This window comes from Rattus rattus, chromosome 9 (assembly GCF_011064425.1).
Source record: "Rattus rattus isolate New Zealand chromosome 9, Rrattus_CSIRO_v1, whole genome shotgun sequence".
In the NCBI taxonomy this organism is placed as follows: domain Eukaryota; kingdom Metazoa; phylum Chordata; class Mammalia; order Rodentia; family Muridae; genus Rattus; species Rattus rattus.
The window spans coordinates 91,762,569-91,785,493 of NC_046162.1; the positions used below are offsets into that span (position 1 = coordinate 91,762,569).

Consider the following 22,925-nt stretch of genomic DNA (forward strand, 5'->3'; position numbering starts at 1 on the left):
GAAACTCACGTCACACTAACATCAAAGACACTCCAAAGCACTCTGATACTAGCATAGGAAAGAGTTTAGTTCTCAGCTTTTTTTTTTTCTTGTTTCTGTTTTATGAACTTAGACATAGGTGGTGGCTTATTGCTCCTGGCACCTTGGATAATGGTGCTCAGTAGTCCGCAGATGTGCTTAGAAGAATCTGAAGGCTAGGGTAAGCCCTGCTTGTTCCTTATGTGTTTTAGAGGCTGGTCTTTATCAGATACATGATTTGTAAACATGCTCTTCCTGTCTGTGGCTTGTTTTGTTTTCTCATTCTTTTGATTTTTTTTTTTTTCAAAAGCACTTTGACTGAGGAATGACTTATTCTCAGAATTCTGCCACTTAATACTGAATTCAGTAAATTCCTAAGACAGTTGTGCAGCCATTGTGACCATCCAGTTGTAGAGGAATTCTGATAATATAATCCCACCAAAATACCCTAAACTGTGTTGCTTAATTTTATTTAGTTGAGGGCTTTAGATAAATTATAAAGATTAGGTTTACTTTACTTCCAAGTGGCTTAGAGGAAAGTATAAATAGACTGTGTGGAACCTGTTCGTTTTCTAATTACAAAGGTATAAAGAATTGAAATGGGTTGCTTTATTCTATGTCAACATTTTAATGAATCTTTGAGGAAGCAGATGAATCAGGGTTTATATAGAATCTGTGTAGATGCCCTTGCCCCACAAGTCTGACAATCTGAGTTTGATCACTGAAACTTATAGTGGAAACAGAACTGCCACCCAAAAGTAGTCCTCTGACTGCCATACATGCTTATTAATACATTCATATCACACTAATAAAATTTTAAATTATGAAAACTGAGAAAAGTGAAGGGATCTAAATACTTCATATCAAGAGTACCCTATTTATTTAAGTGCTTCAAGAGGAGAGACAGAACTAGGCTAAATGTGTGTCTCTTTGTGAGCCAAATGGGAAGGCTGATTCCTCTAATCCCAGAATTGTGCTGAGGCCCCAAGAACCCTGAGCTTGAGGCTAGCCCAGGCTACATAGACCTTATCTCAAAAAATGCAAGTGGACAAAAATACTCCTTTGAAGCATACCTATGATTTTTCTTCTAGCTAAATTTTATGGTGTCCTCTATTACATAGTATTTGCACATTTTCACCATTCTTTGCCAAATAAAGCTTTTCTTTTTGATTAAACTTGAATTTTTTGATCTGCTACATGAAGGTGAAGCCTTATTTCTTCTTCTCTTCCTGGAAGTGGTTTTGTGTGCTTGGTTTATCAGAAGTTCATTGGAGTGGGCCATGAACATAAACTTAATACTTTTTATGTGAAGAGTAAGAGGCACTCCTGGTATAGACCAAGGAGAGGTAGAGACCAAGAGAACTGGTGTTTCATAGCAGATGCTAATCTGAGTGATCTCAACTTGACTGTTAATAAAAAGGAGAGTGTTTTCCTGGATTTACAGATAACTACTGTGCTTCATCTGTGACTGTTGCTGGCTACTTTTATGTCAACTTGATACAAGCTAGAGTCATCTGAGAGGAGAACTTCTACTGAGAAAATGCCTCCAGAAGAACTAGCTGTATGGCATTTTAAATTAGTGATTGATATGGAGGGCCCAGCCCATTGATGATTGTGCCGTCCTTGGCCTGGAGGTCCTGGGCTCGCAAGCAGGTTGAGCAAGTCAGTAAGGAGCACCTTCATGGCCTGTGCATGAGCTCCTGCCCCCAGGTTCCTGCTCTGCTTGAGTTCCTGCTCTCGGATTGCCTGTGATGATGAATTGGTATATGGAATAAACCCTTACCTTCTGAACTTGCTTTTGGTGTTTCATTATAGTGATAGTAACCCTAAGACAATGACTGAAAAGAGCTTGCTTGTAAAACCTGCAACTTTGCAGTCTCTCTAGACAAAATGTCTAACAATCTGTTAATTCCTTTAAAAAGATAAGAAACCCAGAACCAAAGCATCTAAGACTCGGCCTCTTACTATCTTGTGTCCTATAGTATAAACATGGTGTTTTGGTCTTACTATCTTGTGTCCTACAGTATAAACATGGTGTTTTGGTCTTACTATCTTGTGTCCTATAGTATAAACATGGTGTTTTGGTCCGAAGCTAAGATCAATCAGGAAGAGGCTGCAGGATTCCCTAGACTTTTAGCTAAGACACTGATGGAAGCCAACAAAAAAGGACAAGGAGCAGTGCAAACAAGCATAAGTAGTTCTTGCTGCCATCATCTCCTTCCAAGCCTTAGTCCAGTCAGATGTAAGAATCCAGGACTGTTGAGGTGGCTTAGCAGGTAAAGTAGTGCTGTCAAACAAGTAGATGATGAGACCTTACAAAATATATGGAGGGGGAGGGGGAGGGGGAGGTGTGTGTGTCTGTGTCTGTGTCTGTGCGATGGCTGGCATCTGAAGTAGGAGAATCACTGAATTTTAGGCCAGCCTGGGCTAAAATAGTGAGTTCTAGGCTAGCCTGGGTTACAGAGTGAGATGCTATCTTTAAGAAAATAGAAACCTGAATCTGAGGTCGGGAGAAATTTCATTTTAAGAAAACTAAGAGTTGGATAATCCTTAGATTAATTGATTTTAAAAGTTACATTTAATTATTTTGTGCGAGTGAATGAGTACCACAGTGCATGTATTGATCAGGGGACAACTTGTAGGAATCAGTTTTCTCCCTCCTTTCATATAGGTGCCTGTGGTCCAACTCAGGCCATAAAACTTGACAGCAACTCCCTTAACCAAGTGAGCTCTCTCCTTGGCTTGATTGATTGATCTAAATAGGGTCTTACTGTGTAGCCTGGAACCCACAGAGATCTGCCCGCCTCTACCTGCAGAGTTAAAAACATGCACCACCTCATTTTATTTTACTTTTTTATATTCATGCTAGGGTACGGGGTTACACTGTAGTGTACATGTGAAGTCAAAGGACATCTAGCAGGACTTGCTTCTCTTCCTTGGTGAGGATCCAGGGATTAAATTCAGGTTACCAGGTTTGATGGCAAGCTACTTTATCAGCTGAACCATTTTGATGGCACCAAACCTAGAATTTTAGTACTGATTTAGCATTAGTTCTGTGTGTGTATGAATGTGTATACAGGTACAGTATGCTAAGAAAAATCGTGACGGTACTGTGGAATATTTTAAGGTTTGAGCCAGGACAGTTATGGAAGACAAGGAAAAGCACAGGGAACAGAGTACAGATGCAGTCAGTCCTTGCTGTCATTTGTTCCCTAAAAAGTATTTACTGAAATGTCTTCCTAGAAAGAAGATTCTATTACAACCTAAAAGCCCTTGTATGTTGCTTATGTTTGCCGTCTATATAAATAAAGTTCCCAATTCCCATCCCAAAGATGTCAAACATAAGGAAGTTTTACCCCTTTGTCCTCATAGAAGTTCACTTAGTCGAGTGTAATATCCCATTTCTCATTCTTGGGATTTTTATGACAAATGAGGATTAGCAGAAAGGAATTAAGACCAAATGAGAACCCTGAGAAGTGTACTTTAGCTAAAAAAATATGTGAATGAAATGGGAAAAGGGTGTTTACTTACTTGTTGAAAATGACAAGCCTTGAGAAAAGTTTGAGTAACGTAGTGTTTATGGAAAGCCCTACAGACATAACAGGTCTGTGCTTTTAGCCCTCTAAGTAGCTTAAATAGCTATGATTTCAGTTAAATGGCTTTGTGAATGTCCGGGTTTAAGATGTCAAAGACAAATTTTCAAACAAAACTGTAGGAGTGTGTATCATTTTATTGGTAATTTTGGATAATAACATTGGGAGTCAGGAGAACACAGTCCATGACAGCTACTCAGTAGTGTAAGGCTGACCAACACAAGTTCAACAGGTAGAAATTTAATGGAATTGTTCGAGCTTGGTGACATTTTTAGGTTAGGGGACATATTTTGAAGACCTGTGTACTAGGCTATGAACATTGAAGGTAAGCTGGGAACAAACTTAATATGTTGTATATAATGTTGTACAGGGCAGGCAGGCATGAAGGAAGTTAGGTTCTCGGGAGAGTATAGAGTCACATTTTGTTGCTTACTGGTAGTGTTAGTTTTAGGTAAATTGGCTATACTGCATTGTATCTCTGTCTCATCTATAAAACAGAGGCTGTAATGGTATTTATCATTGATTTTGTGTGTGTGTGTGTGTGTGAAAATTCGGTGTAATAATCATAAAAATGCTACATTATTTTATTGATAGTAAAATATTTTGTTGTAAATATCAAGACATTACCTGTTTGTATTATTATTTATTAGCATATCTCATCCTGGTTTTATGGAAAAAAATGAGTAATTGTGGTAACTAGCCTTGTGGATGAGACCAGCAAGGTTTTCCTGGCACTGTCCTTACCTGGAAGAAACAAGAAAATACTTGAATATTTGTAAATAAATTACATTAAAGTATACATGCAGTACTGGGGGAGTAGCACAGTGATAGAGCGCTTGACTGTATATGAATGGCAAACAAAAGAGAAAAAAAAACAGAGATACTCACAGGCTTCTTACTATGGAAAGACATGGATGAGATGCCCAGGGCTTCATTTTGGGCGATTCTAAAAGGACATGTTCCAGCATGTGGTATCTTGCCAGTTATACAGTGACTTTATTATTTTTTTTTTCTTAAATAAGCCTTGATTAAAGGAATGACACCTCAGTGAAATTTTAATGATGAAAGGATGCAGGCATCTTTTGATCCAACCTTTTGATGTTGCAGCATGGCATTGTCATCTACAAAGGTTACTTGAGAACCACGCAATCGAAACTTTTCTTAATTGCAAAAAGTGGGGCTAGTGGTTAAGAGTATTTGTTCTTCCATAAGGAAGAATCCAGCATCCAAATCAGGTAGCTTAGAACCACATGTAACTCTAGTTCCAGGAAGTCTGACATTCTCTTCTGTATGGGTATCTCGAGTGCATGTGATACACATACATATGTCCCCTACCCCCATGAATTCACAAAAAAAAAAAAACAAAACAATTTCAGTGTTAATGATGTTTATGATTTTGTGTTGAGCTACATTCATAGCTGACTTGGCATATGTGGCCCATAGGCTATAGGTGGGACACAGAGATTTTTAAAGAATTACAGTGTAGAAGAAAGTATTTGGAGAGCCAAGATGTCGGGTTCCAAGTATAAGCCTGTGCCCCTGGCCACTCTCCCCAGCACCCTCAACCCTGCCAACGAGTCTCCAGTATAAGGAGTCTCCAGAGTATAACGAGTCTCCAGAGACCTGAAAGGTGCAGGTCGAGCACATGATCATAAGGACCCAGCTTAAATGGGAGTATCTGCTTCAGTACAACGACCCCAAACACCAAACGCACACCGAGGATCCTGCCTTGATTCTTTGGGCCTATGCAAGATCAGCAAATATTTATCCTAATTTCAGACCCACTCCCAAGAACTCACTTTTAGGAGCCATTGCAGGTTTGGGGCCTCTCCTCTTCTGGTATTATGTTTTCAAAACAGACAGGGACAGAAAGGAAAGACTTATCCAGGAAGGAAAACTGGACAGAAAATTTAACATCTCCTACTAAGTTTGGCAAGGTTGACTCTATTCTTGCATAAATAAATCCATTAATCATTGAAAAAAAAAAAGTATTTGGACTCTACACATCTGAAAAATCACTTATATCTAGAATTTCACAAAGAGCACTCAAAGCCTAGGACTGAGCTAGGAGTGTAGCTCAGTAGCAGAGACTGCCCAGCATGTGCAAGACAATTGGCTAGATCCCCAGCATTCCCCAAAGGGAAAACAATGCTAAACCTTAAAAGTGGGCTAGGGCTTGGATAAAATTACTTAATGAAAAAATAATAGAAATATGGCTGAGAAACACTTGATATCTAACATCCTCAGTGATAAGGGGCAGAAACATGCAATGAGATAGTCTACATATCTATTAAGTAGCAGTAATTAAAAAGAAAAACCATAGCCATTACCAGATACTTATAAAGATGTAGAGCAAATCAACTCGTACTTCTCTGTGCATGTGTGTAAAATTATAATCATCTTTAAAAACAGTTTGCCATTTTCTTATAACCTTGAATATGACATGGCTGTTACCCTACTAAATAATAAGAGAAATGAAATTTGTTGTCTGTACAAGATGAAAAGAAATATGAATAAGTGTTCATCACAGCTTTATTTGTAAAAGCCAAAACTAGCCATGTGTGGTAGCACACATCTTTGATCTCAGCACTCTGGAGGCAGAGAGGCAGGTGGATGGATCTCTGTGAGTTTGAGGCCAGCCTGGTCTGTGTAGTGAGTTCCAACCAGCTAGAGCTGCACAAACGGCCCCTGTCACAAAACAACAAAAGCTCAAACTATAAAAAACCTAAATGTGGTGAAGAGCTCTCAAGTTACAATGTACAAAATGCAGTGAAAAGAAACTGTTGATGTTGATATATTCATGTAACAATGTAGCATAGATCATAAGGACTAAAGGCTCCATTGGGAACCTTCAACTACTGGGTAACAAATTACTGGCCATTTGTTAGAGCAGTTGGAACGGTATGGCATGTATAAAAATGGCTATGTAGTCAGTGTATGAGGACAAGGAGGCTTTCCCGACATACACTGCTGAGGATACTACTATTCTTCCCAGGAAGTGGCTGTAAAGGGAAGGAAAGAAGTTAGGTTGGTACTCTAGAAGATGAGGGTTGAATTGAGAGATAAGCCTTGTGGGGGATTCACAGGCTAAAGGGAAGTGCCATGGAGAGGAAGAGGTTGAAACTGAGGACCAAATGACATGAGCTAGAACAAGTCCCTTAGAGAGCGTGCAAAGAGAGTAGGATTCAGAGACAGTACGAAGAGAAATGCTGTAAGTATATGTTCACAATAAACCAGGTTGAGGGTGGAACAGAAAGTCACTCCTTGTACCCTTTGGCTTTATTTTCCCTTTAAAAGAGCAGCTGACGTTACTGTTGGACAGGGAAAAGGTAAAGTAGAAATCTAGGGAGAGAGGCAGAGCTCCAAACAGCCAAGTGAACAGTCAGGAAAAGAAAGAACCTGAGCCTAGAGCTAAGATTTGTGAGAGAACTTTGAGGGTCTGCTCAGCCAAGAATATAAATATAAAACTATGAGCCACATCAAATAACCATAAAAAGTTTCAGTTTCTGGAGATGAGCCCTATGCAAGTTATGGGATATGCTTTCATGTTACTGCCATAAAATCTGGGTGCACAGTAGGAGTAGCACTGACCCAGACTACTACAGCTATTTTCTCCCAGCTTCCAGATCTTTTGTTACTCAAGCTTCCCAGTGCTGCAACTCTATAATACAGTCCCTTATGTTACAGTGACCCCAACCATAAAATTACTTTCATTGCTACTTCATAACTATAATTTTACTACTGTTATGAATCATAATATAAATATCTGTGTTTTCCAATGGTCTTAAGGCAACCTCTGTGAAAAGGTCATTCACCCCTTAGGTTGAGAACCACTACTGGAGACCATTCTCCTTATTGCTTACTCTGCAACACCTTTTAAGGGAAATCTGGTCATCTGTGTAAATCTATTCAGTGGCTTCCTAGATTCTGATAAAATTGGAAAGTATTAACAAATGAGGTCTTCCCTTCATTCTACACTCAAGCCACAGTGAACTGATTTCAGGCATCAAACACTGTGATCTCTTATGTGCCAGTGGCTCTGTACATAAAATTCCCTATGCTTGGGTATTTTTCTGCTACTGAGCTATGCTAGTCCTAGGTTTTGAGTGCTTTTTATGATATGCTAGATCTCAGTGATCTTTTAGATATGTAGTGTACAAATATTTTCTTCTATACTGTAATTTTTAAAACTTTCTTTTTTTTAAGATTATAATTAAATCATTCTCCCTTTCCTTTCTCCAATCACTCTCATACACCCCTCCTTGCTTTTTTCAAATTCAAATTTTATCACTGTTACATGTATATGAGCATGTGTATCTGTGTATACATACATATATGTGTAAAAGTGAATTATATGAGTAGATGAGTATTTACATATTTTTTAAAATATGTAAATGCAAACTCTTCAGTATGTGTGTTTTCAGGGCTGACCATTTGGTATTGAATAACCAGTTGGTGTGCTCTTCCCTGGGGAAGACTATTTCTCCCATTCTCAGCATACTTTAGCTGCCTGTAGTATAGATATACCAGTTGGGTCTGAGCTCCTCTGCATTTTGATTGGCTGTGTTTTTCTATAATGGTCTATGTTTCAAAGAGAAATTTCCTTAATGAGGGGTGAGGACTACACTTACTGCCTATACTGTGATTATAAATTTTTCCTCTCAATTTTTTTTTTTAAGTCAGACATTTCAATTTTGGTGAAATCTAGTTAGCTTTTTCCTTTACATATCTTGTGTTTGGTGTCTTATTTTTCTTTAGAAACTCTTGACTAACTCAGTACATAAATAGCCTGTTTTCTCTTGGAAGTTGTGTGATTTAATGGTTTATGTTGCAATCTATGTTTCTTTTTTGAGCTGTTTCTCTATTGATTATTTTCCCTTACTCTCTTCTAAGAAAATCAGTTGGCTATATACATGTGTGTACCATTTTTCCTTTATAACTTAGCAGTGTGATTTTAATTCTCTAAAGTCATATTTATTTTCAGATTACTTCCTTGTGATACAATTTTGTTGTGATGAGACTATATGTTAAATCATTTTCTTCAAATTTATTGGTATATAGCTGTGGCCTTGTATGAAATCAGTTATAAATATTTTGTAGCCTTTGGAATGTATATTTTCTGTGTAAAATTTAATATGGTATTTTGCATATGGTTGCCAACTAATTGCTGTTGATCTTTTTTTTAAGATTTATTTGTTTATTATATATGAGTACACTATAGCTGTCTTTAGACACACCAGAAGAGGGCACCAGATCTCATTACAGATGGTTATGAGCCACCATGTAGTTGCTGGGATTTGAACTCAGGACCTCTGAAAGAACAATCAGTGCTCTTAACCACTGAGCCATCTCTCCAGCCCACTGTTGATCTTTCTAATATTATTTAATCTTTATGTCTAAACTATTATGAGTTTGGTTTATTCCTTATTAAAACAATGGCCACTTTTATTTCTAGTGGTACTAAGGATCAAACCCAGGGCACCCTGTATACCAAACAAGAGCTTAATCACTATGTCTCTTTCTGCTTTTTTTTCTATGCTGAGAAAGGCACTAAATTGTCCGGGTTGACCTTGAGCTCACTGTGTTGGGGTGGGGGTTGATCTGAGGCAAGGCCTGATTCATACAGATTTCAAGTACTCATTTTGATGAGTTTTTAGTCAGCAGTCAACTAAGATTCACATTGTCATCAGATTTCGGTCAAGATTGATTTTTATCACCTCAGGAAGTGCACTCCAGTGCATTCTCCCGTGCATATTCTTTCTTCTGCCCCAGGCAGCCACTTTGAGTTTTGCCATCTTTGATTAGTATTTTTTCCCTTAGATTTCATACGGACAGTCACGCCGTAAAGGCATGTATATTCTTAGGGCCAGGCTGTCTTGTTTTTACCATTCATCCATGCCACCTGCATTGACAGGGTTCTCACTCTTGCTTTCTCTTCAGAACCGAATCATCTATCATTGTGTGCACACAATGCAGTTTACTCATCTATCTTATGCTGTTCCCAGTGTGAGGCTGTTATATTTGTTCTCTTTTCTCCCGGGATAACCATCTAGCTGTCCAATTGCTGATTTGTAGGGTAGATATATATTTAACTTTAGTGAAACTGCCAAACAGTGTTCCAAAGTAGTTTTCCTGTTGTGCACCACTGCCCCAGAGGTGAGGTTCCGTTCACTGTGTATACTTGGAACATACGATAGCCTCTGAATGGCCATTTCATATGTGAAATGCTATCTCCTTCTAGTTTTAATTCCCATCTCCATGGTGACTAAGGATACGTGATTCATTTTGGTGTGTTTATTGGCCGTTTAGCATACCAATTTTTTGCCCAACTAAAAACAATTGAACGGTTATTATCACTGTACTTTAGAAGTCTTGTGTTCTTTTTCTGAATGCCAGTTTTTTGTCCATATTTTTTTCCCTAGTCTCTAATTTGCCTTTTCAGGTAGTTTAAGTTTTTTTTTTTTTTTTTTTTTTTTGTTTTTTTTATGATCAGGAATTTTTATTTTGGGGAGATTAAGCTTGCTGTTTTTTCATTGTGCTGTTGATTCCTTTTTTTTTTTTCTCTCAACAGTTTTTGAAACTTTTCAAAAAGACTTATTTAATAGCTTTGATCTGCTTGCAAAACTAGTCAACTATGTAGACATGGTTGTAATATGTAAACCAGTTGAATTAATATTTATACCAACAAAGACAACGGGAGATGTAAACTGAGGTAAAAACCTGCTAGCTCAGTGAGATAACTTTCTTTTCTTAACTATATACAAACTATATGTTTACAAGCCTTATCCCACAACTAAGTTGCCAGCTCTTGAGAAATCTGTGTCTTTCTACCCACCTACCTTTCTCTTGAGCTCTTCCAAACCTGAGAGGCCTCTTTAGCTCTTTTTCCTAGAATACTGTTTCACCAATGGTCCTGCCAGCTGCTGCTTTGTCCCTGCAAGGCCAAAGAAAAAGTCCTTATCTCTTACCCAGAGCTCCTTCCATGAAGGCATTTCTAAGGCCAAAGTCCAGAGCGAGCAAGCGAGCGAGCGAGCGAGCGAGAGAGAGAGAGAGAGAGAGAGAGAGAGAGAGAGAGAGAGAGAGAGAGAGAGAGATCCTATTCCTTATCCTTGAAGTCTCTAGTTCCTCTGTACCCTTGGCAGGTTGAACCGCATCACAAGGTGCAGGAACTCCAAACCAAGCTAATAGGGGTGGAATCTTTCATTTCACCCCAAGGCCAGCCAGCTGACTTTGCCTCAGGTCCTGGAGCAAAGACCACAACACCTCTCCCAAGCAGTTTGCCTTAAAATAAGCTGAAAATTTCAATTCTTTAGCATTCTTATCTATTTAGGCGTTATAGAGGCTGCCTGTCTTTAGGATATGTCTGACATCTGTTTAAGCTTTTATATTTTGCTAACAATTAGGTTTCTAAGTACAATAATCAAATATCCTGGAACACATGATATAGTTCTGGACATTTATTCTGTAGTATGGTTCCTTTTTCTGTTCTTAACTAAAATCATATTTTCCTCATTATTACAGCTTTGGGATAGGATTCCTTAATCTTAGCACTGTTGACATTTGGGAAGCAATTCTATTCCTATAAAGTATACAGCATTTTTGGTTTCTACCAGTGTAGTAGGGAGTGTCTCCATTTGCAACACTAACACCTATTTTCATATAATAAATACCAAATGACTTTGGGATGACAATAACTTTTGATGGAGAACTACCAAGGTTAAAGTAACCCTGAAAAGTCAGTCAGGGCAGATTGTCCAGTTGTTTTGTTCTCATTCAAGAGCGTTTCTACTATTCTAGAAACTTTCCCTTTCTATATCATTAGAAAATTAGTTTGTCAGCTTCTTTAAAAAGTTTCTTGGGGGGGTTGGGGATTTAGCTCAGTGGTAGAGCGCTTGCCTAGCAAGCGCAAGGCCCTGGGTTTGGTCTCCAGCTCTGAAAAAAAGAAAAAGGAAAAAAAAAAGTTTCTTGGGGTATCTGTTAGAGAAATGCTAAATGTATAGATCAAAGAAGAGATTTTATTTCTTCCATTGAGTTTTCTCATCCACGGACATGGCATATCTGCTGATTTATTTAGTCTTTAAATTTTCTTTTCTTTCTTTCTTTCTTTCTTTTTTTTTCTTTTTGATGTTGTTTTTGTTTTTTTGTTTTGTTTTGCGACAGAGTTTCTCTGTGTAGCTCTGGCTGTCCTAGGTCTCTGTAGACTAGGGTGGCTTTGAACTAAAAGACTCTCCTACCTTTGCTTCGATCAAACATGTACCTTTATATGTTTGGTTTGGTTTGGATTGGTTTTGGTTTTAGTCTTTAAGTTTCTTGATGGTGTCGTAGAGTTTTATTTTAAGGTTTTGAATGAAAAGTTGCTAAAAGATTTGGTTAGAGACTGGGGGTGTGGACCACAGAGTACTTGCCTATGTCAGTCTCTAGGAGCCGTCCCCCAGACCCTCCCCACATACAGTTTGTTAACTAGATACTTTGTAATTTTCAATACTATTAGAAGTAATGGTTTAATTTTCAATATTACTCCCGAGTATCATTGACAAGTAAGCCCTCTGACTTATTCCTATTCTTCCACTCAATAAAGACACCTAGTGTTCCTATGTACTTAAAAAATATCTTTAGATTGGAATAAGTAAATTTGTTGGAAACAGTTCCCTTTTATTTAGGGAACAGTAACAAGAAATGTACTCCATGTTGTTTAGTACAGGTTTTCCTGCTTGAATATTTTAGTTGCTGCTCCTATCGTATTTCTGTGGATATGTTGAAGGTGCTTCATTTTTGCATTGGTAAGGTAAGGCTCTCACCTGCCATCTTTTTGATGTAGTCTGTAACTGCTCACTGGCTCTGGCTTAAGCACTTGTTGCTTTCTTGAGTCACTTTTCTTTTTACATTGTATGTTCACAGTCATTGGGACTTTATTTCTGGTGATTTTCTTTCTTTTTTTTGAAATTGGAAAATAGGGATTTTGTTTGCTTTCTTTTTGGAGAGATGATCTGGGTCCTAGAATGACCTTGAACTCCTCATGGCCATCCTCCTGTCTCAGTCTCCAGAGAGTTCAGATTACAGATGTAGCCCACCTAATTGTCAGTAAACATTTGCTTTGACCTTCTTATGGCAAACCACTTGCTGTAATTCTGTCCTCTCAAGGTACAAATTCTGTTGTCACAGAAGACAAAATCTTGAAGTGTAAGTTATTTAGTTTCAGTCTGTCTACCAATATGAGTGTCTTTCTTTTTTCTTTTTCTTTCTTTCTTTTTTTTTTTTTAAAGATTTATTTACTATATATGTGAGTACACTGTCACTGTCTTCAGACAAACCAGAAGAGGGCATCAGATCCCTTTACAGATGGTTGTGAGCCACCATGTGGTTGCTGGGAATTGAACTCAGGACCTCTGGAAGAGCAGTCAGTGCTCTTAACCACTGAGCCATCTCTCCAGCCCAAGTATGTTTCTTATACACAGATACATTGAAATAAAGTTTTAAAAAGAAAAGAGGAGTGGGATGAATTTATAGTGCAGACATGTTTTCATTTTACTGTTTTTCTAAGAATCAAAATCAGTGAGAACCCACATTTCCATTATCTGTCTGGGTGTTATTTTTCCTATTTGAGCCACTAGTAAGGCAGCCTTCCAGGGGGGTTTGACATGTTTATAGTGGCCTGTGTGTCTGCTAGGGACCAGGTGGTCTTCTGTCATGCTAGTGAGTAGCCCTTTAAACCTAGACTTTTATCTATTGACAGTGGGCCAGAACTGACTGCAGTGACACGCACACTTGTGAGCCTGTTACCTACTGCTCTGCCACTAGGACTTCATTTTTCTTGTTTAATTAAAAGTACCTTTTAGTCAAGACCATTTAGTACATTTTCAATGAATTTACATAAATTGATATTTATTGAGCATTTGGGAGTTACCTCTAAGCTATTTCTCAAATATGATAAGATGTATGTTGAGGGGAAATACAGTCTGTCTTCCGACACGAGTTTGAAATGCTCTTCCTCTATTTCACCTACCTCTATGTGCTAGGTACATCTTCTCCCTTACTTCCTGTGTGCTGCTTCTATGGTTTTCCTTTTCTAGATCAGCTCTCACCTCCATTCATAACTTAGACAGGAGGATTATAGTCTTTGTAATTTATACTCCATACTTCCTGGTGTATTTTTTTTCTTAAAGATATCCCTGTGGACACAAAAACACAGGATTTATTTCCAGTTCCCCTGTGTATCATAATCATTGTCTAAAGTTCATTGGATTTAGTTCTCAAAAATATTTATAAACAACTCTGGAAATTATGAAAGAGAATTTGTTTAGGGACCTGCGGCATCTCTCCACCCCTAGCTAGTATCGTTTGGTTGTTGTTGTTTATTTGTTCATTTGCTTTTGGCATTTCGAGACAAGCTTTCTACATGTAATCCTGGCTATCCTGGAACTTGTAGACCAGGCTGGCCTTGAACTCAGAGAACTACCTACCTCTGCTTTCTGAGTGCTGGGTTTAAAGGCGTGTTCCACCATGCCTGGCTAGCTAGGTTTGTTGTAACTTAATTTGCTAATAGTTTTGAGAAAGTAGCTTTTAAGGTAATTAAGGCCTAGTCGGCATGTTGAAGATAATTTTATGAGTTTGGTAAATTACTTGGGCCAGTCAACATCTATAAAGGGGCCTCAGTTAACATAACTTTGCAGAGGGCCTTGAGCTAGTACGATTTAGGATTTCAGTTCTAAATCTGAACTCAACTTTCAAAATGTTTGCTTTTATGTGAAGTTCAACTTTGCCTTTGGTGGTTTGTTGGTTTGAGACCTGGTCTTGTATCCCGGCTGTCCCACTCACCATCCTCCTGCCTGATGGCTGTTGACCTTTTTTTTTTTCCTTTGTGATGCCAAAAAATGTGACCCAGGGCTTTGTGCCTGCAAGGCAAGCTCTACTAAGCTATACATTCCCAGCCCCCAGCTGGCTATGTTCTTCCAAAGTGAGAGTGATATGGGTTGCGGGGAAGATGTGACCTTGATCGCCTTGCACTGTTACCTGGCTCTCAGTCAGTCCCTTGCGGTGATTATCCAGCAGCCCGTCTGAAGCTGTTATATTCTGAAGCTGTTATATTTTATTCTCGATTGTGGAAGAAACTGATTTTTTAAAACATGCTTTCTGCTCTGACTCTTCTCACATTTGGGGATGCCAATAAGAGAACAAGCTAAGCAGAGGTGCAAAAGGAGTTAAAAAGGAATCCTCCTGGAAAGACAAAAGTTTATTGAGAGAGCTCGGGTCTGGTCAGAGGGGGACGTCGGAGAGGTACGGGCACCACTGCAGCAAGCTGGCTCATGGTGCTCAAAGGATCATAACTCACTCTTAAGAAAGAAACATTTTTCTAAAAGGCTCTTTGTTTTAAGTTTCCCAAGTCAAGATGCTTCTTAAGGTCATTTACATCCTGTAGATTAACTAATACTTTTTATAATATTGAATAAATATTATTTTTGGTAGTGCTTATGAAATAATGGCATTTTCATTAATAGGCACTTTGTTGATGAAGTATGGGATAATCTTACATTGCTCATAAGGAGAATTGGCTGTATTTATACTGTGTGATCTGGCAGACAAATCAATTTTTAAAAACATTCAGAAACAGACTCTGAACATTAAACTATCCCAGACAGATATCTGACTGTTTTGTTACTCTGACAGAAACATCTCTTAAGGTGATTTGTATGTTACCTTTTTGTTTTTCTCCGAGATAGGATTACTCTGTAGTCCTGGCTGTCTCGGAACTCATAGACCATCCCACCCCCACATCCCACCCCAATCCACCCCACCCCACCTAGCTGTTAACTTTTATTCAAGGTCCTGCTGAACAGACTGTTCCAAGAACCAGGAACACTGAATCCATCACAGGCATTTACTGGTCAGAAATGCATGTCCTCTTCTTGCCTCTGTGTTTGAAGGGCTACTCATGAAATATGTGGGAATTACTTAATAGGCAAGAGCAGCATGGATAGCAGCTCCTTGGCATTGCTCAGACAATCTGTATGACTGTGCTTTAGTTTCATCTGTTTCTAGTCTTGAATTTCTTTGGAATTTTTGACATAATTTGAGCCCACAGACTTCCTTCTCTTGTTTTGCTAAATGGGCATTTTAGTGAAAAAACAAAAAACAAAAAACGCCTCAACTTAAAACCTGGTATGTTTCCTTCCTGAGTTCTCACTGCAGAGCCCTGAGCTGGTGTGCAGCCTCCTCTGTTAAAGAGTTTGGAGGCCTGCATTTTTGGTACAGGCCTGGTTCAAGGTACTCTTCCCTTCAGTCTGTCTTTCTGACCCATTTTCCTCTCCTCAGTTTCTTCTCTCTTTAACCAAACGCTGTGCCTTCTTAAGCTCCTTCCATGTGTTTTGAAATGGGTGGGATATAAATAAAAGCTGAAAACAGCAGCAAACAGTGTTTATGTTGCAGCAGTGTCTGCGCATAGTGAAAACAGCAACTGAAGCTCACGAAGTGAAAAGTCCAGTTTGTTTCATTTGTGTCTCAAATGAGGTTAGATATTTTGAGAAAAGAAGGATTTCCATGTGGGCGTTCTCAAAATTGTTGTGAGCCCTTTTAAGTTATTTCTAACTTAGAAACACAGGACTTTTACAGAAAATAATTGAAAGTTAGGATAGGCGTGGCAAGCAGGTAAGAGTGTTTGCCGCCAAGCATGATGACGTGAGATTGATTGATCCTTAGCACTCACATGGTGGGAAGAACCAACACCTGTCACCCTCTGACCTCCACACTCACACCTTGGCCTGCATGTCTGCACATGCAGAGACACACATATAATATCAACAACAATTTAAGTAAAAGTTTGGATAGTCCAGGAATTATTATAGATTCTATTTGGACTCACAACAGAATGCACAGGCTATGTAGTTTATAAATAACAGCTTTCCTGGGGCTGGAAGTCCCAAGGTCAGGACCCAAGCGAGACTGATGCGTTGTTTGCCAAGGGCATTGTTCCTGGTTCTAGACACTATGTATGTAATCTAGGCTGGCCTGGTGCACACCAGCATCCTGACTCAGCCTCCTTTGTGCTGAGATTACAGGAGTACAGACATGGTTCTGTGCCTGGGTGTATTGGTAACTTTACTATGTGGTGGTATATTCTCTCTACATCTGATTTATTGAGGATGTTGTTGTTGTTTCCTTTAGTTTTTGAGATAGACTCTCTCTATGTAGTCCAGGCTGGTCTCATTCACAGCACTCCGACCTCAGCCTCTTGAGACTTGGATAATAGACATGATCCACCATGGCCTGGCTTTAAACGTGCATTTTCAGAACGGTAGTTAGACCCAACTCACCACATCTGATCTCTCAGCTGTGCTGCAGGTGAGACGTGCATTCAGGGAAGACCTAACTGAAACGATCCAGCTGGATGCTGATGTCATTCCTACGAGCCCTTCTGCTTTGCTTCACTTCTGCCTTTCACTCTGGGTCCAGACCTCCTTCCTTGCCTTCTTCTTTTTCCCTTGTTTGCCAACCCTTCAGCATTAAAGTTCTTACTAAGAATTTACTATCTGGGAATGTTTAAATAATAACTGTGCTCTAACTTAATTTAAGACCTTAATCTGAGGCAGAATTAGGTGTTTTGATGAGTTTGATGCCACAGATGCTAAAAACTTGCATTAATATTAGGGCATATGGGCATTTCAGATTTGGTTTGTTTTCGTTTATTGATTTATAGGCTAACTTTAGATTTTCAGGTTTTTATAACATTATCATTGCATTACTGTCAGTTACTGTTCTATTTGAGGAGACACCATGCCCATAAAAAAAGGGAAGCATTTAATTGGAACCCTGATTACAGTTTTGGATCATTAGTCTGTGATCATCATAGCTGGAAGCAGACAGGCCTGGAATTGGAGCAGTAGTTAATCCAGAAGCAGCAAGGGGAGGAAGGGTGGGGGAAAGGGAGAAGGGAAGAAAGAAGAGAAATTGGAATTGGTGTGGGCTTTTGAAACATCAAAGCTAACCCCCAGTAACACACTTCCTCCCACAAGACCACACCCCTTAATTTTTCCTAAACAGTCTACCAACTGGGACTAAGCACCCAAATATATGCACCTATAAGGGGCATTCTCATTCAGGTAGCATGGGCCTCCTGTAATCTTTGAAAGAAATTTAATTATTTTTAAGAAAATACAGGTTTAAAATTTTTCACTCTTGGGCTGGAGAGATGGCTCAGTGGTTAAAAAGTACTGACTACTTTTCCAGAGGTCCTGAGTTCAAATCCCAGCAACCACATGGTGTCTCACAACCATCTGTAATGAGATCTGATGCCCTCTTCTGGTGTGTCTGAAGACCGCTACAGTGTACTTATATATAATAAATAAATGAATCTTTTTTAAAAAAAAAAGTTTCACTCTTAGCCAGATGGTGGTGGTGCACACCTTTAATCTCAGTGCTCTGGAGGCAGAGGCAAGTGGATCTATGAGTTTGAGGCCAGCCTGGTCTACAGAGCAAGTTCCAGGACAGCTAAGGCTACACAGAGAAAACTCGTCCCAGTGAAAGAATTTATTAAAGAGGATGGGTATAGGTATAGTGTTACATCTGTAATCCGAACATTTGGATAGAAGTTGGAAAGTCAGGAACTGAAGGCTAATCTTTCAACACTATGAGTTTGGGGCCAACTTGAACTATGTGAGACTGTCTCAAAAATAAAGGAGGGTGAAAAAATCCATTGGAGTTCTTACGAGGATGTCCTTCCTTAATATGTCCATTTGTTCATACTTACTTAGAAGAGTAACACAAAGGAAAAAGGGGAAAGGTAACATTGAGAGCCCTGTGTGGAACCAGTTAACTGCCTTTAGCTCTGCTGCTGCAGCATTTCCAGTCTAGGTGACTGACCAGCTGGTGCCTTTTGGTCTTAGGTTTTGGTGTCAAATGAAAAACTACCACAAAAGTGGTATTTAAGTGCATATAAATGCCACCACCCAGTTGGGGACAACTAAGCAGTGCATAGCATGGCAGTCTAGGCAGTACTGTTACAGGTACAGGCAGTACGGTGGCAGTCTAGGTGATGCTGTGACAGGGCCAAGAAGTATTGTGACAGGTCCAGGCAGTACTATGACAAGTCCAGGTAGTACTGTGGCAGTCCAAGTAGTACTGTGGCAGTCCAAGCTATACTATAGATTTTCCTTTCCTCTAGAGGGTACCTGTAATTATTTATAGTAAAGGTAGCTGAATATGAGTTTAGATCCTTACATATCCATTATAAATAAAATAATTATCCAGTCATGGTGGCACACATTTGTAATCCTAGCACTCAGAAAGCTGAGAAGGGCTCTTGAAAGTTTTGAAACTTACCTGGTGTCTTAGGGTTTTACTGCTGTGAACAGACACCATGTATTATAAAGACACCATTTAATTGGGGCTGGCTTACAGGTTCCGATGTTCAGTACAGTATCATCAAGGGGGGAGTGTGGCAGCATCGAGACATGATTTCCTGAAATTACCTGACAACTTGTCATTTTTTCCCCATTGAAGCATTGAAATAAAAATGACTTTCAGATTTCCTTTGAGGGTCAGAAAGATAGACAGTGGAGAAAAACACTTACCTGTCCTGACAGCCTGAGTTTGATCTCTTTCCACATTGGTAGAAGATGAGAACCCCCTCACGTTGTCCTCTGTCCTCCACACAACACACTGTACAAAACTAATAACTAGATGTTAAAAATACATGTCTCCTTAATTATTAAAGTAGATACCACTTTTAAAAAGAGGAGATTTTGTTTTTCTGATTAGCTTTACAGTCACAATAGTTGATCTTTGTGGTTTTTATTTTATTTTATTTATACTGGCCATGCCAGATTCGCAACAGTTGATCTTTGTGGGTTTTGTTTTATTTTCTTTATACTGGCCATGCAAGAATCTACATTCATATTTAGGTGCCTTCACTACAAATAATCTTTATAGTCATTTTAGTTTTACAGCTAAATTGATGTGAGAATACAGCATTCCAGTCTGTCTCCCTGCTGCCAGGCACACAGCATCTACAGCAGCAACAGTCCTGCCCTTCTTACGGCCAAATAATATCCCTGTGTGTGTGCACGCGCATCCTTTATTCATTCATTAGCTGAGAGATAGATGCTGGCTCTGATGAGCGATGTTACAGTGGGCGTGAGTGTCCAGATACCTCTTTAGTGCCTTTCTCTGGTGCATTCTTGTAATCCCAGCACTGGGGAAGTAGAAGCAGGAAGTTGGGAAGGTTCAGATACTTCATGAAATCCTGTCTCAAAGAAAACAAACATTTTCTTTTTCAGTTCTTCTGTATACTTGCTGAGAATTGGGATTACTAGAACATATGATAATTATACCTTAGTATTTTTGAGAAACTTTTGTACTGTTTTCAGTAGTGACAGGGCCAGTTCGCATTTTTACCAACAGAGCAGAGTTCCCAATTCCTTCACACTCTTGCCTGCATTCCTTCTGTTTAACGTTGGTTTGGTGATGGGCATCCTCGTGGGTGATTCTGACTTGTGCTCCTTGATAGTGATGTTGAGCATCTTTAATCATCTGTTGACCGTTTGTGTGTCTCTTTTGAAGAGGTGTCTAAGCGTATATACTTGGACATTTTAAATTTCTGTCCTAGTTTGCTTTTTGTTGCTGTGGTGAATACCATGATCAGAGCAGCTTGAGAGGGCAAGGTTTATTTCACCAAGAGAAGTAAGGGCAGAACCTCAAGGCAGCACCTGGAGGTAGGAACTGAACAGAAACCAGGGAAGAACGCGGATTACTGATTCGGATTACTGATTCGCCTCTCCTGACTGTCTCAGCTAGACTTCTCCAACTCACACCCACCTGCTGAGAGGTTACACTGTGCACAGTGGGCTGGACCTCCTATATCAGTTAGCAATTGAGAAATGCCTCACCAACATGGCCACTGGCTGGTCTGATCCTGGAAGTTCTTCAGTCGAGGGTCCCTCTTCCAAAGTGACTTTCAGTTTGTATCAAGTTGACAGTTGAAGCTATTACCAGCTGGGTTACTTTGTTGTTGTAGATATTTCCTCTAGATATTAACCTTATTTTTTTATATATTCTATGTAGAATAAACCTCATGGCATGCAAATATTTTTACCCCTTTCTGTGGATTTTCTTTTCATTATATGGGTTGTATTGTTAAGCAAAAGATTTTTAAGTTTTTTATAGCCCTGTTTATTGGCTGGTTTTGGAATCCAAGAAGTTATTGCCAGAGTTAATGTTAAAAAGCTTTCTCTTGGGGCTGGGGATTTAGCTCAGTGGTAGAGCGCTTGCCTAGGAAGCGCAAGGCCCTGGTTTCGGTCCCCAGCTCAAAAAAAAAAAAAAAAAAAAAAAAAAAAAAAAGCTTTCTCTTGATATATATATATATAAAGCTTTCTCTCTGTTTTCTTCAAGAAGTTTTGTTATTTCATATTTTACATTTAGGTCCTTAATCCATTTCTGGTTGTATGTGCGTTTGTTTATTTGTGGTATTAAAGCAATCCAACTTCATTCTTTTCAGTTCCCCTGCATTATAGATTTTTAACTCACAGGTCAGTACCTTCAGAAGACCTGGAGACTGCTGAAATTGTGTGCAGTGTTTTGTATACAGTTTTAAGAAAGGCTGTATTTTTGTCAGACCATTGTTTAAACTATTATTACTGTGCCTGACTGGGACACACAGTGCCTACCGTCGGAACAAAGGGAGCAAGTCTGCTAATGCAGTGGAGGGACCTGGTGAGGACGGGACGGGGTCAGTGTCATGTGCAGCATTTGCAGCTACTTTAGCTCTTTGGTTTGTGATTTTCATAGTCAAGGTTGGCAGAGCAGCGTGGTATATAATCTGTCAAAATTTTGAAAGTTCACTAAAAACAAAATGAAATACCTATGTTAGCATTACTTGCTTAGAAAGATTCCTTTGGTGTGAGCTGTTTTGTTTGATTTTTTTTATTAAAGGAGCTGTTAAATGTGAAGTTTTAACAAATCTGTGATAACTGTCATATACTCTTAAGGTGCTATCACAGTAAATATATTTGCAAACCAAAATGAACTGGAAGAAAGTCTTCTTCTATTGTAGGACAAGCCTGCTAAAGATCCACAGGAGGCCTTCGCCTGAGCTTGGGGTTGTTAACCCTTTACATGGCAGTGGTGTGTCTACTGCATTAGTATAAATAATTAGGTCTTATATTGATTTGAAAGTTACCCATTATCTGGTTTGCACTTTATATTGGCCTCGTTAAGAAAATTCTATGTTCTTCAGCAAACCAGCCTGCCAGAACATGTTAGTAAAGCATTTATGCCCCACTTCACTGAAATCTTGTCACCTGAATAAAGGGAAGTTTCCCCTCCTGAAATCTGCTGCTTATTAAGTAAACCCTTAAGTAACGATGTTGCATTTACAACATGTTAAGACCGGCTTCTCTTGACAAGTCAATCTACTGTGTTTAGCCATTACTAACTACTTAACACTCTCCCTCTCTCTCTTTCTCTCTCTTTCTCTGTGCGTGTGTGTACATGTATGTTGATGCTTGTTCACATTTGTTTGTACACATGTGTGGATATGTCCATTATGCATATGTGTTCATGTGTACACCTGTGTGTGTTTGCCATAATACAGAAAATATGGGTTAGCTGAATTAAAAAGAGAAATATGTTGGCAGAAAGCAACGTAGTCTCTGATGCTTCAGTATGAGTTTCTTCTACTACATTTATCCCTTTTTATGAATTCCTTGTGTATGAAATTAGGACACTTCTCCAGCCTTTTGAAAAACGGTAGGTGGAGTTAAAAGTACAGTTGCCTATGTTTCCTTCTGCTTCTCTTAGGAAAAAGAATCAGTTTTGATTATGAGCTGCAGTTGAAGGATGCAATCTCGTATTGACCTCTAAAGATGATGGTGCGAAGAGGTTTATTTGTCTTCACCAGAGCTCGTCAGGTTTTGAATTGACTGGAGTGCTTTTGACTGCAAAAGCTGTGAAATGTAAACCTTGAGGGAGTAGCATGTTTGTAGGAGTAAGTGATAGAATGTATGCAGGAGCACATCTTAGGGTTTTCTCATTAATCCTAAAGGATGTACGTAAACACTCATTTAAGAAAGAACTTTAAGCTATTAGGATCTGTTTGCTGTGCAGTTAATGCAAGCTTCTGTGGCTCTTGCTGAAGAGTGTTGTAGTTGGCCGTAAAACTGTATTCGGACTGTTGGAACAACAGCCACGTGGGCAGAAAGAAGCAGAGGAGTGCGTCGCTAGGTTGTTTTATTAAGTCTCTCCTTTTCTTCTGTTTGCTAGCTGTGTTGTCCTTATTCGTTTTCAGAATTTTGTGTGCCAATGAAGTGGCTTGATCTCTAGAGTCTC

The 22,925-nt window shown here is 39.1% G+C and overlaps 1 protein-coding gene and 1 pseudogene across 1 annotated transcript in view; both read left to right on the forward strand.

The window, feature by feature from the left end:
- Positions 1 to 22,925, forward strand: part of Nlk (nemo like kinase) — a 126,659-nt gene that overhangs the window by 17,231 nt on the left and 86,503 nt on the right. The window lies entirely within an intron of this gene.
- LOC116909306 lies at positions 4,975 to 5,765 on the forward strand (annotated as a pseudogene).